Source organism: Schistocerca americana, chromosome 8, assembly GCF_021461395.2.
Source record: "Schistocerca americana isolate TAMUIC-IGC-003095 chromosome 8, iqSchAmer2.1, whole genome shotgun sequence".
Taxonomy (NCBI): Eukaryota; Metazoa; Arthropoda; class Insecta; order Orthoptera; family Acrididae; genus Schistocerca; species Schistocerca americana.
Window position 1 is genome coordinate 207,766,369 of NC_060126.1, and position 15,216 is coordinate 207,781,584.

Here is a 15,216-nt window from a genome sequence, read left to right on the forward strand (position 1 = left end):
AGGCCTACCCTATCACTGTTCGAAAATGGATGATTAATGATGAAAAGTCGCTTGATCAGGCGGCAAATCTTGTCAGTCATTTTTGCATCACATTGTACTCACCAAATACACTTAGCGTGAAAATAAAACTGTGGCAGGGAGAGTACGTCCTATCACAGAAATTAGCTGGTGTTATGAAGTGGCTTGCTTGCACGCAGCAACTGTACTCGTCGCAGGGTTAGGTAACATCTACTGCAAAATTATGGTGGCAGCACAGAGTGGCAGCAGTTCACAATAATTGATTAATAGAAATTAAGGCATTAACAGAATGTAACTAGAATGTGAACAAGATGTGTGGAAACCTCGTTCAGTGTACACTTACACTGATCTGTCTATGAACATCGATTTAATAATTAATTCAGTGAATCTAAACTGATGTAAGAGCTTAGAACACCCAGTTGGGCTCTTCTGGTCGGCGACTTAGTCACGATGCTGATACTGTCTTAAATTACTGTTGGTACTATGCAGCTAATTGAGTCGAGTAGTGATTCGCATTATATACACGTCTATCTGCTAGATGTCCACTTGGAAACCACAGGCTGTCCAGAGTCTCTGATTCTAAAATAAAATATCTAAAAAACTGAAATCGATAGATGAGAGCAACAAATGGTACTATTGTGGTCCCAGACGCCAAACGTGGCATATTGACACCAAATGTAGTGGGTGGGGGCCAGGAGGTGACATATTAAAATTCGGCGAGAACTTTCCAAATGATTTATCCGTTTCCTCTAAAGTGCTTCATTCACCTCGGTCTCTGTCACTGGCCCCACAATGCTGAGGGAGCACCCCCAGCAGCCCGTGTAACGCAATGCAGTGTATTTTTGGCCTTGTTCGCCAGCTATAGAGCTCCAATTACGTCAGGATAACTGCACCAGCAGCCGACTCAGCAAACACTATCCTCATTGTCTCCGCGCTTCTCCAGTGGGAGCCGTAGGCCGGGCCCACTGCTACTTCTTCCTCAGCTGGCGTAGCTGGGAACACAGCGGCAATGACCACCTGCGATCCAGTGTCCGAATCTGCAGGCCTCGCCACGGAAGTCTCCGGCATGTGTCGGGAGCCGAGACAACTGCCCGCGGTGGCAAGCCGAAGAGTGGCCCACCCTGGCTGGCTGCGGACCCCGCGTCAGCCTCAGAGGGTTGAACCAACGACCCACCATGGACTGGGACGCTGTCGCCCCATCTCTTGCTGCGTGTAGACCGGCGGAATGACACGCCCCGCCATCCAGGACAGCTGCCACACTTGAATGAATCTCGTTAGAAAACAACACCTATTTTTACTCGGCTGCATGCCTCTGTTTCGCTAACGCATTGCTTCGCATCATGTATGCAACACATCCCGGTTGCGCCAGGACGCCCCTTCTGCCTATAGCTTGCGCCATTCGAACTGCTGTTTTCACTCTTTTCAATGGTTAGACGGCCCTGTGGCCTCCATTCCACTTCGCAACCGCTGGTCAGTGTAACTTACTGCAATCCGGTCTGCACCTGACTGTAACTCGTGCTCTGAATATCGCATGAAACTAACTTTCCCTATCCTAAACGATGGCGTCACACCATTACAGCGCCTGCACCAGCTTCACCAGTGCCCTGCTGACATGCACGGTCCATGGGTTCAGGAAGTTGTCTCCATACCCGTACACATCCATCCACTCGACACAATTTGAAACGAGACTAGTCTGACCGCGAAACATGTTTCAAGTCATCAACAGCTCAGTGTCGTTGTTGACGGGTCCAGGTAAGGTGTAAAGCTTCGTGTCAGGCAGTCATCAAGGGGACAAGGGTGGGCTTTCGGTTCCGAAAGCCCGTTTCGTTGAATGTTTCACACGCTGACACTTGTTGATGGCCAAGCACTGAAATCTGCAGCAATTGCGGAAGCTCTTCTTCAAAATGTTCAAATGGCTCTGAGCAGTATGGGACTTAACTGCTGAGGTCATCAGTCCCCTAGAACTTAAAACTACTTAAACCTAACCAACCTAAGGACAACACACACATCCATGCCCAAGGCAGGATTCGAACCTGTGACCGTAGCAGTCGCGTGGTTCCAGACTGAAGCGCCTAGAACCGCTCGACCGCACCGGCCGGCAAGTTGCACTTCTGTCACGTTGAACGATTCTCTTTAGTCGCTGTTGGTCCCGTTCTTGCAGGATGTTTTTCCGGCCACAACGATGTAGAAGAATTGGTATTTTATCGGATTTCTAATATTCACGGTACACTCTTGAAATGGTCGTACGGGAAAATTCCTACTTCATTGCTATCTCGGAGGCGCTGTGTCCCATCGCTTAGGAGCCGGCTGTAACACCACATTCAAACTCACTTAAATCTTGGTAACCTGCCATAGTAGCAGCAGTAGCCGAGCTATCAACTGCGCCAGACACTTGTTGTCTTATGTAGGTGTTGCCAAGCGCAGAGCCATATTCTGCTTATTTACGTATGTGTTTTTGAATACGCATGTCTATACCAGTGTTTTGGAGCTTCAGTGTTTTTTGATTGCACTCGTCTATCGATCGTAGTTCTCGAGATATTTAATTTGGTGTTGAGGGACTCCTCCGCTGGGCAGTCACACTGTTTTTTTGTGACGTAGGGTAAAAGTACAACATAGTCAGTGTTGTGTGCGCCCTCTATGGAGTCTGACCATAATTATGTTGCGCCTCCCTGAAGGCTGGCCTTGCCGTGTGGTGTTCTCTCTGTGTGTACCGATGTTGTAGTAGACTAGACCCAGCGCTTTCCAATAAACTCCAAAATACACTACTGGCCATTAAAATGGCTACACCACGAAGATGACGTGCTACAGACGCGAAATTTAACGGACAGGAAGAAGATGCTGTGATATGCAAATGATTAGCTTTTCAGAGCATTCACACAAGGTTGGCGCAGGTGGCGACACCTACAACGTGCTAACATGAGGAAAGTTGACAACAGATTTCTCATATACAAACAGCAGTTGACCGGCGTTGCCTGCTGAAACGTTGTTGTAATGCCTCGTGTAAGGAGGAGAAATGCGCAGCATCACGTTTCCGGCTTTGATAAAGGTCGGATTGTAGCCTATCGCGATTGCGGTATATCGTATCACGACATTGATGCTCGCGTTGGTCGAGATCCATTGACTGTTAGCAGAATATGGAATCGGTGGGTTCAGGAGGGTAATACGGAACGCCGTGCTGGATCCCAACGGCCTCGTATCACTAGCAGTCGAGATGACAAGCATCTTATCCGCATGGCTGTAACGGATCGTGCAGCCACGTCTCGATCCCTGAGTCAACAGATGGGCTGCGTTTGCAAGACAACAATCATGTGCAGGAACATGTCGACGACTTTCGCAGCAGCATGGACTATCAGCTCGGAGACCACGGCTGCAGTTACCCTTCACGCTGCATCACAGACAGGAGCGGCTGCGATGGTGTACTCAACGACGAACCTGGGTGCACGAATGGCAAAACGTTATTTTTTCTGTTTACAGCATCATGATAGTTCCATCCGTGTTTGGCGACGTCGCGGTGAAAGCACATTGGAAGCGTGTATTCATCATCGCCATACTGGCGTATCACCCTGCGTGATGGTATGGGGTGCCATTGGTTACACGTCTCGGTCACCTCTTGTTCGCGCTGACGGCACTTTGAACAGTGTACGTTACATTTCAGATGTCTGACGACCCGTGGCTCTACCCTTCATTCGATCCCTGTGAAACCCTACATTTCAGTAGGATAATGCACGACCGCATGTTCCAGGTCCTGTACGGGCCTTTCTGGATACAGAAAATGTTCGACTGCTGCCCTGGGCAGCACATTCTCCAGATCTCTCACCAATTGTGGCCGTCACAATACGCTAGTCACTACTCTTGACGAACTGTGGTATCGTGTTGAAGCTGCATGGGCAGCTGTACCCGTACACGTCGTCCAAGCTCTGTTTGACTCAATGCCCAGGCGTATCAAGGCCGCTATTATGGCCATAGTTGGTTGTTCTGGGTACTGATTTCTCAGGATCTATGCACCCAAATTACGTGAAAATGTAATCACATGTCAGTTCTAGTATAATATATTTGTCCATTGAATACCCATTTATCATCTGCATGTCTTCTTGGTGTAGCAATTTTAATGGCCAGTAGTGTAATTAGATCTGTGAATGAGATCGCCGCTTTACCAGGTAGCTCTAATTCTCATATGACTTCTCAGGTAAACCAAGAACGCTACCGTACCGGTGTAGGTGACTTGAAATGAGATCTCGGTTTCTCTTATAAATCACAGAGACATTACTTACCTAGAGCTGAGAAGCTGACCTCGGTAATCTTGAAGCTGAATTGCTATCATATTAGTAATCGTTTACTTATACTTTACCGTTCCCGAACGTAGTGACGCCCGATTCATCTTCATCAAGAAATATTTAGTCTTTGACAGATTCAGCATAACGATTCGGAGTAGCTTCTCTTGCTCGCTCTACTTTGTAAAATTAGTGCGACGCTCGATGGTAGCTGCGTTCATGCATTACTTTGACTCCAATATTAAAGTGCAGTATTTGATCTATCAGCGAATATGCAACGTCATGTTCAGAACTCATTATAACATACACACAAAATTAGGTAAAGTCATGATAAGATTTTGTCATTAGTTTTTAAATTTTGATGAAACTTCTTCGTATGAGGTATAAAACCTCAGACATGTTACGAACTAGTCATCTTCCTGGGCTACCTCACACAAAGGATGCAACGAAATTATTACATGGCGCGTTCTCTACGATACAAAACAATGCTTTTACCCCGTCGGGCGTGAATTTTTGAGAAATGAGATAAACTTGTTTTATTCAATGATGACTTCAATTTCATATTATCACAAATAATATAATTCATAAAAAATAACTCGTATCATTGAAATTTAAAAAAAAAAAAAAAAGCGATGTCAATAATAGTTCTTCAGATCCCGCGGAACACGGGAAACCCTGCTCTAGTCAGATTGTACCAAAACAAAGTGTCTGTCTGTCATCCAAGGCTCATCGAATGTCTGCCTCTAATTGAGATTGATCATCATTTGTAAAAAAAAAATGGTTCAAATGGCTCTGAGCACTATGGGACTTAACATCTGTGGTCATCAGTCCCCTAGAACTTAGAACTACTTAAACCTAACTAACCTAAGGACATCACACACATCCATGCCCGAGGCAGGATTCGAACCTGCGACCGTAGTAGTCGCGCGGTTCCGGACTGAGCGCCTGAACCGCTAGACCACCGCGGCCGGCATCATCATCATTTGTAAAGATCGATTTTACTTGACACCTTTGTGCCTGTGGCAGCTTACCAATGTGATGAATTATTGTTTCCCAATTCCGTCTCGACAAGTCAATATATTGCCAAGTCTGGGATATTATGCTCTCTCACTAACAAAAATTTGGTACCTCTCGTTATGCCGGAAAAGAACGGAACAGTGAATAAATGCATCTCGATTTATCTCGTTCCAGTTGCCCGTGTGATAGGTTAATGGTGACCCATAGGGAGAGGATCTGGACCTGAGCTAGGGAAAACTGATTGGGGGGCTACTCTTGTTAGTTTTGCAGCGAATAATTTTTTTTTTTTTTAATTTCATGGCAATTATCTCTAGATACACTTGGTACTAGTTGATACCCGCTAAATGTTCTGGCTTTCTTCAATATGATACTGAAATGATGCACCCTGTCAACCATGCAGGATGTAAGTTCGGTTTACGAATATTTTCATCCTAGGGGCGTGGGAGGTGAGGGGGGGGGGGGGGGGCAAAGGATCATTGGGGAGGACTGTCCACAAACGGAGGGACAGGTGGATTGGACACCTACAGATATTGCCTATTCACTCTGAAATTAATAGAAGGGAATATTCCTGGCAAGAATGCACGAGGAAGATCCAGTAGAAGTAATGAGTACATCAGGTACATAAAGCAAGGTATGAAACCGACTCTCAACTGAAGAGACTCAAGAAGACAGGGAGAAATGGAACACAAGAATTGCCACCGGCCTGTCTGCGGACTGAGGACAAGAGAAGAAGCACAAGTTCCGATAACGTATAGTGAAGTGTAAGTATGCTGTACTTACACATACATTCGAAAATAGTTTCGCAGTCGAAACTGTGCATTAATGGAAACAAAATGAATGGAAATTTTACTTGATGCAGTGTCGGACCAGTCTGGTGATTAATGTCGTCATTCACTCTTACGCGAAATTTGGACAGACGGAAATCCGAAAATTGGACAGAACTTTCGTTTTGCTGCGATGCAGTCAACAACGAAATCTCCTAATGTAAATGGGCCTATTCGTAATTCAGTCATTGTACTGCAATAATTCATACGGGAATAAGCGAGATTCTGGACAGCAGCAAAATGGCAGAAAATTCTGATTTCACCCCTAGCAAGGCTGCCGAAAGCGCTTTTGCGGGGAAAAGCTTTTATTTAAACACCGGCTTTGTTAGCCCATCCCCCGAATAATGCCCTGTGCCGCCTAAGCGAGAGGGGACGGCGACAGAAGTGAATGTCGGCCCGACAGATGCGTTCAGCGTGACAGGCCGAAGCCGCCCTCCGGTCAAGTGGGTGACGTCACGCCGAGGCCATCTAGCGGCGCGTCGGCGAAGCTCGCAGCCCGCACAGCGACAAAAGACCGCCAATTACCGTTCTACTGTCGCGCATCGATTATTGGCGTGGCTTAAAGAGGGACAGAAGAACCACTGTAGGGGCAAGCAGGAAGGCTCTGCGCTCTAAATAACAAGCATGATCGAACACATCGAGGCGGTATCCGTTTCCCATTTAAATATTCTTTTGCTGGAATAAAAAAACGGCATCGGCCACGTCGCCAGAGAGCCTAGCTGTTGGGGCTCGCTTACGTCCGTTAACGGGGATTACACAAATGCTCATGAATTTTAATATGGTTCAGACTGGCGCAAAGGAGGCCGCGCGAAAGCCTTTATAGCGCGCGAGAGTGTAAAAAACGAGGGAGGAATTTTCGAAAGGTACAACAGCGCGTTCGTTATTTCCGGCTGGTGTCGCGAAAAAGGGCAGGGTGTGAAAGAGGACACCAGCGCCTTTGTGGGGAGTCCGTCAGGTGTGTTTTCACGGGCCACACGCCAGCGACACCCCCCATCACAACAGGCTTTCCCGACTCGCCGCCTATCGGGTTTTCTTTATCGATCCTCCGTTAGGTCGCCTAGCAACGCTCTGAGAACTTGTCGAAGATACCGCTTAGGAGCTCGTGGACGCTCTTTACACCGATGGACATATCCACTGGAGCGGAAGATTTCAATGTGAAAATCCTATTCACCTTCGAAACTAGACTGCGCAAGTCGTAACAGAAAAGAATACGAGTAAATCCTTAGTACACATTTCTCGAATTATTGGAAATTGGCACCTTACAGTGGTATGAAGAGAAAAGTCATAACTCATGTGGTATTGCCGTCATCAGTCCAAAGATGAGAGTAGATGTACTTTTCGTTCCAATACATCCATATGGAGGACGTCCTCCGGCTTTTACAGGGCTGGCGGAAAGTAACCCCTATTTTGAATTTTGTTGACGTCATGTGTAGATAGCAATAAAGCTAAGTTGTTTTGTAAACAAAAGTTTGCAGTTTTTCAAATTTTTCGGGTCCAGTAGAGCTTTTGATGTTCGTTTGAAGTCACAGAGACGCCAGGACAATTAAGCATTGGGAAGAGAGCCAAAATTGCTGCAAGATTTGAGAAGGGGCCGTCTGCAATTCAGGTGCAACGGTGGTGGAGAAGTCATCATGGGAGGCAAGATGTTATGGAAGTTTTACCCCTGACGAAGATGACGCAGGTAGTCATCGAAAGCTTGGGATTTTATCCAAATTTGACGCGGCAAGTAAACCGAGAACTTTTTATGCAAGGACTCCGTCGCGAAAGACTTCGTAGTCATGTTATGGAAGCAATTGCAATTAAAATTTTTTGCAGGAAATTGATGACTACGAGTAGAATCGTGGACGTGAAGAGGCAGGGAAGCCATCGACTCTTGTGTCGGTGGAAAATATGGCCACAGTGAGGGAGATGTTCGAGCGGAGCCCTTCAGAATCAGCAAGGCAGACTGCAAGAGAGAGTGGTATTACATGTTATCCTGTGCGTGCATTTCTCCCCAAAGATTTGCTATACAGATTGCCGAAGCCTCGTTATATCCCGTCGTCCTATCCAGATGATTGTGACAGGCTTGTCGAATTTTGTGAAACGATGCTTGCATGGCATGGAGATCATCCACAGCTGTTTGAAAAAATTCTAAGGATTGATGAAGCTACATTTCACGTTAATCACCATAATAGTTATTATTGGGTAGAAGGCGACCCCCAAAGACCCAGCTGAAAAAATACAGGGCAAGCCGAAAGTGACAGTACGGTGTGGATTAAATTCCTCCCGCCTTATTGGAACCTGACTGTCGAGAGACACTATGAACGCTGAAAGATACTTGGAAATGTTGTATGGCCTACAGTTCCTGACTGAACTAGTCATACGAACTGATATTTATGCAAGATGGAATAGATACATGGCTTTAGATGACTCAACAATCTTGTGTAGATCATGCAGGACAAAGACTTTGTCTTTAAGACAGTGGCTTGATGAACGCTTTGCAGAACGCTGGGCAGGTCGCCAATTTATCATAGAATGGGCAACACGAAATCCAGACCTCATCCCATGCTATTTGTTTTGGGGCTAAGTAAGGAGTGCATCGCAGCATTACAGCAGACTCTTGGCTAACTCGAGAATCAGATCGGTGAGGGTGTAAGCAGTGTTACCTCTGAATTCTTGGGGAAGGTCACAGCAAAGGTCCCATTTCCTTTAAGCCAGGGTTTAGAAAATATTGTAACTTTTGGAAAGATAATGATATATATAATAAACTACATTTGTGCAAAAAATTAAGTTTATACCTATAATATTGTAGACGGGAGAAGTATTAAAAATGGCGAGTTTCTTTCCGTCCACCCTGTTGAATATATCAGAAAATAAGAATATACAATGAATATATACACTAATGCATCTTCCACAGATCCCAAGTGAAATAGTCCTCATCCATACGGAACAAGTCAAGAAATTTCAAACATTTTTCGTTGAAAAGATTATAACAAAATTGTCACCAAGTATGTAACTGAAGGGTGGAAATGAATACGCTCCAAGTGCCATTTTTTCACAAAACGCGTTTTCACTGCTATTGTGTTCTCGTTGCTTTGTTGCATGACCCTAGACTTAAGCCAGGTGCCAAATCATGGTGAAAGGGTTTCAAACATGCCTTACTAGATAACACATGCATGATCTATGTGCCAAACAGTCCCCCCCCCCCCCCCCCACACACCACCCCACCCTCTGCAGTTCCAAGTATCATGCATCAAAGTCTTTGTATTGCATGTTCTACACAAGACTGTTGAGTCATCTAAAGCTATGTACCTATTCCATGGAGTTCCAATGCATACAACCCTGAATTATTTTATCTAAAGATGATGATGAGACATTTTTGTCAACGCAGACGCGTAAGATCTCCAAATACAGTGTGATCAAAGTGCCTCATACTCATCCATCGTAAATAGCTATTAAAAGTTCTTACTCTAAAACGGAAAAATGTTAATGTATTCAGAAGAGAAAAGACCAATGGCTGATGTACGCCATGCCGCGCTTCATCTGAAAGACCAGGTATGTTTATCAGTTCGAAAGATCTGTTAAAGATGTTGCTATTTCTTCCTCGACAGCACAGGTAGTTTTAAAGTAACCTTTGCGACATCTGACAACAAGAATGCTGTTGTGTACGAAACAGAGGTCAATACTGAGAGATATTTTTCTTCAGTCTAGTTTTGTTACTCTCGTGTAATAAGAGATCACAGAAGACTGCCACATACCGGCCATCTGCACAATACACAAGAAAGGTGACAAAATGGACTCCACCAACTACAGAGGAATCGCCCTCCTGAACGACTGCTATAAGATTTGGCCAACAGCTTACTGGATAGAATCCGGCCATTTACAGAAGAATTAATTGGAGAATGTCAGGGGAGTAGGGGTTGGGACAGCATTTACGTGGTGCGAAAACTCACCTAGAGGACGTGGGAATATGGCGAAGAGCTGCTTGTGCTCTTCATAAATTTTAAGAAGGCGTATGAGTGCATCCACCGCGAGATCAAAATGAATTGCCTAACCGAGTTTGGAATCTCGTCAGCTTAGTCAGAATTCGTCTCACTGGATCCAAAGGTAATGTGAAGCTTGAGAACCGAGTAACGGAGAGCTTCTACATAAACACAGATTGAGACAAGGAGACGGTCTGGCACCAATATTGTTCAACCTGTTGCTCCAATAGATAATGAGGGAAGCTTTCCATAAGAACATCGAAGGGCAGAGATAGGGGTGAGGAAATCGCACACCTCTCAACTGCCCACGATGCGGCCCTGTTGTCCAGATCCAACGAAGAATTGATGCGGATGAACGACGGCGTGGAGTTAGCAGTGAGCAGTATCAGTCTCCTCGTGAGTAAATCGAAGACCTAGTATCGAGTGATGAGTAGGACCCACGCTTGTTCAAGAGACCCACTGCAGCCTCTGGTATCGGAACCCAATCATACAAAAGGGTTCGTAGTTTTAAATGTCCGGCGGTAAATTTCACAGAGGACACATCGTGTGAGGCAGAAATCAAAGTGAGGACTCAAACCCCAAATCGATCATACTTCAGTCTGAGAAAGCCTTTTAAATCGCGCAGTCTCTCCAGGAATTTGAAACTCCAGCTGTACAATACAGTGATCCAACCCGTAGGACTGTATGGTTGCGAAACTTAGAGTGTCCGGAAAACAAGAATTAAACAATCTTCTAGTTTCCGAGTAAAAAGTCTTAAGGAAGATCTATAGTCCTGTACAAGACGAGATCATTGGAGAACAGAGGATCCAATATACACTAATGGCCATTAAAATTGCTACACCAAGTACACCAAGAAGAAATGCAGGTGATAAACGGCTATTCATTGGACAAATACATTATACTAGACCTGACATGTGATTACATTTTCACGCAGTTTGGGTGCATAGATCCTGAGAAATCAGTACCCAGAACAACCACCTCTAGCCGTAGTATCGGCCTTGATACGCCTAGGTATTGAGTCAAACAGAGCTTGGATGGCGTGTACAGGTACAGGTGCCCATGCAGCTTCAACACGATACCACAGTCCATAAAGAGTAGTGACCGCCGTTTTGTGACGAGCCAGTTGATCGGCCACCCTTGACCAGACGTTTTCAATTGGTGAGAGATCTGGAGAATGTGCTGGCCAAAGCAGCAGACGAACATTTTCTGCATCCAGAAAGACCCGTACAGGACCTGCAACAAGCGGTCGTGCATTATCCTGCTGAAATGTAGAGTTTCGCAGGGATTGAATGAAGGGTAGAGCCACGGGTCGTAACACATCTGAAATGTAACGTCCACTGTTGAAAGTGTCGTCAATGTGAACAAGAGGTGACCAACACGTGTAACCAATGGCACCCCATACCACCACACAGTGTGATACGCCAGTATGGCGCTGACGAATACACGCTTCCAATGTGCGTACACCTCGATGTCGCCAAACACGGATGCGACCATCATGATGCTGTAAATAGAACCCGGATTCATCCGAAAAAATGACGTTTTGCCATTCGTGCACCCAGGTTCGTCGTTGAGTACACCATCGCACGTGCTCCTGTCTGTGATGCAGCGTCAAGGGTAACTGCAGCCATGGCCTCCGAGCTGATAGTCCATGCTGCCGAAAACGTCGTCGAACTGTTCGTGCAGATGGTTGTTGTCTTGCAAACGTACCCATCTCCTGTCTCAGGGATCGAGACGTGGCTGCACGATCCGTTACAGCCGGCCGAAGTGGCCGCGCGGTTCTGGCGCTGCAGTCTGGAACCGCGAGACCGCTACGGTCGCAGGTTCGAATCCTGCCTCGGGCATGGATGAGTGTGATGTCCTTAGGTTAGTTAGGTTTAACTAGTTCTAAGTTCTAGGGGTCTAATGACCTCAGCAGTTGAGTCCCATAGTGCTCAGAGCCAATTGAACCATTTTGATCCGTTACAGCCATGCGGATAAGATGCCTGTCATCTTGACTGCTAGTGGTACGGGGCCGTTGAGATCCAGCACGGCGTTCCGAATTACCTTCCTGAACCCACCAATTCCATATGCTTGCTAACAGTCATTGGATCTCGACCAACGCGAGCAGCAACGTCGCGATACGATAAACCGCAATCGCGATAGGCTACAATCCGACCTCTATCAAAGTTGGAAACGTGATGGTGCGTATTTCTCCTCCTTACACGAGCCAACACAACAACGTTTCACCAGCCAACGCCGGTCAACTGCTGTTTGTGTATGAGAAATCGGTTGGAAACTTTACTCATGTCAGCACGTTGTAGGTGTTGCCACCGGCTCCAACTTTGTGTGAATGCTCTGAAAAGCTGATCATTTGCTGTTTACAGCATCTTCTTCCTCTCGGTTAAATTTCGCGTCTGTAGCACATCATCTTCGTGGTGTAGCAATTTTAATGGCCAGTAGTGTAATTGTGAGGTGGATGAAATCTATAATAGCTCAAACACTGTAGACCTTTTGAGAAGCAGGCGGCTAGTATGCGCAAGATACGTCACTCGGATGGATAAATATCGATGGCCTTAGAAATCCTTGGATGTTTACTCCCTCGGAAGAAGGTCACTAGGAAGACCAAAGGAAAGGCGGAGAGATGGAATCGACAAGGACCTGCTGCAAATCGGCCTCCAGGGTAATTGGCGACAGAAGGCAGAAAACAGAATCCAGTGGAAGAGAAATGCTGTTCAAAACGGTTCAAATGGCACTGTGCACTATGGGACTTAACATCTTAGATCATCAGTCCCCTAGAACTTAGAACCACTTAAACCTAACTAACCTAAGGACATCTCACACATCCATGCCCAAGGTAGGATTCGAACCTGCGACCGTAGCAGTCCTGCGGTTCCGGACTGAAGCGCCTAGAACCGCACGGCCACCGCGGCCGGCCAGAAATGTTGTAGCTGCGCGCATTCCTCTGGGCCTGAACGAGTAAAATAAGAAATTATATTGTAATAAATTTAAAAGATACGAGAAATGAAACTGTCAACTAAAGTTCAACTATTTTAATGTTACTGCTGTATTTCTGTGTGTGTATTATCACAAATAAACCATAGTGCCTCTGTGTTAAAGGCACTTAAGACACAAAATTTTTGTTTTGGCGTTTAGAAGAAGTCAATTTCCTGGTACGGCACTTGGAAAGTTTTAATGCATTGTTCTCTCTCATTATTTTTTGCGATGATGAGGAGTCAGAATACCTTCTTATTTATTTCTACACAGATAAGTTGTGTACAAAGAAAGATTCATTCTTTTTCATTTTCACGAGAAATGTGAGATTCAGCGTTTGGAATCACTTTTCAATTGCTCAGTGCACTGAGGTACATATGAAAATTGTGAGGCAATTGTAGCCATGCATTATAAAACAGGAAAATCATTTTACAGCTCATATTTACACTGATCGCATTATTAGTACAATAAATTTGTATAGAAGTTTGATTTTACACAATCCTCGCTTTATTTGTTATTGTTAATAACATATGCACAGTGGTTAGTGCCGCCAAGAAATTCGTCAATGAAGTACTAGGAGCTGGGTACCAATAAATCCTTTAGGCTCCTTTTAAACTGAACTTTATTAGTAATTAAACTTTTATGGCTGTTGACAAATTATTGCAAATGCGTGTTCCTGTGTAATGGACACCTTACTGAACCAAAGTAAATGACTTTAAATCTTTCTAGAGATTATTCTTATTTCTAATAATGAGTCCATAAAGTGACCTGTTGGTTTGAAAACGAGATAGATTTTCATAATAAATTTCTTTAAGGATACATTGGGAAGCAGTGGTTAGCATCCTTAGTTACTTAAATAAGCCTCTTCGGTATGTCCATTAGTCCACATCACAAATAATTAACACTGCTTTATCATATAGATAAAAAATTGCGCCATCTGTTGTAAAAGACGGTATTTTTTCTTACCGGTATGATAAAGCAGTACTGAAATAGTAACAGAGGAAAAATGACTGCAAGTATTAACAATACCACAAAACCGAGAGAGGTGACGGAGTAGTTAGCACATTGCATTAGCATTCGGGAGGACGGTGGGTCAAACCCACGTGCGACTATCCTAGGTTAGGTTTTCCGTAATTTGCCTAAATTGCTTCAGGCAAATGCCAGGATGGTCCGTGTGAAAGGGCACTGCCAACTTCCTTCCCCATTCTTCCCTTACCCGATGGGACCGATGATCTCGCTGTTTGGTACCCTCACCCAAATCAGTAAATACACAAATAATTCATGTTACACGTTTTTAGACTCGGAATATTTTACATTGGCTTGATGAGTTGCCCCAAAAGGTCATCCCATGTGACATTATGGAACGAAAGCAAGCAAAAGTATGCTAGCTTTTTTATTTTCATGTCACCTACCTCTGACAACATCTGCATTTCAAATAGGGAGTTATTTAGATGCTTCCCCAGGTCTGTGGTATGCTCCTGATTTTACAAGAATTATCAAGCTGTAATTCCAATAATTTAAGATTGTCAAGTTGGATAAACCTCTTAAAATTTCTAAACTGAATATAGTGTAGTTATTTTTCAGAGTTTAGTGAGAAAGAATTGGCAAGGAACCATTTATTAGTGTCCATGAAAATTTCGTTAACCGACCTTTCTACAACTTCATATGATTTGTATTTATTTGTAATGTATGCAAACGAAAAATACTTGACAGATGGTAATGCTACATATCAAGGTTTATTGATACCCAAAAGAGGAAATAAGGACCCTAAGATGGAACCTTGTGGCTCACCACATGTAAGTAGTTCCCAGTCGTATGATGTCTCATAAATTACTAAACCACTCTTTCCTATTGATACCTCTTGTTTCTTACCAGAGATACACGGTCTGAACCATTTTGCAAGCATTTCATGTTACACCGCAATATCCTAAAGATACTAAAAATGATATGGTGATTTAGTGGTTTGTTCCAGCTCTCCACGCAATACTATACTGCATATGCCTCATCACCTCCGTATGACTACTTGAATCTGCTTACTGTCGTCCATTCTTGGTTTCACTCCACAATTTCCGCCTCTCCCGTCCCCATAGACACAAACTTCCCTCCATTAGCAAACTGACTGTTACTTGATAACTTAAAAACCAAGTTGTGGTA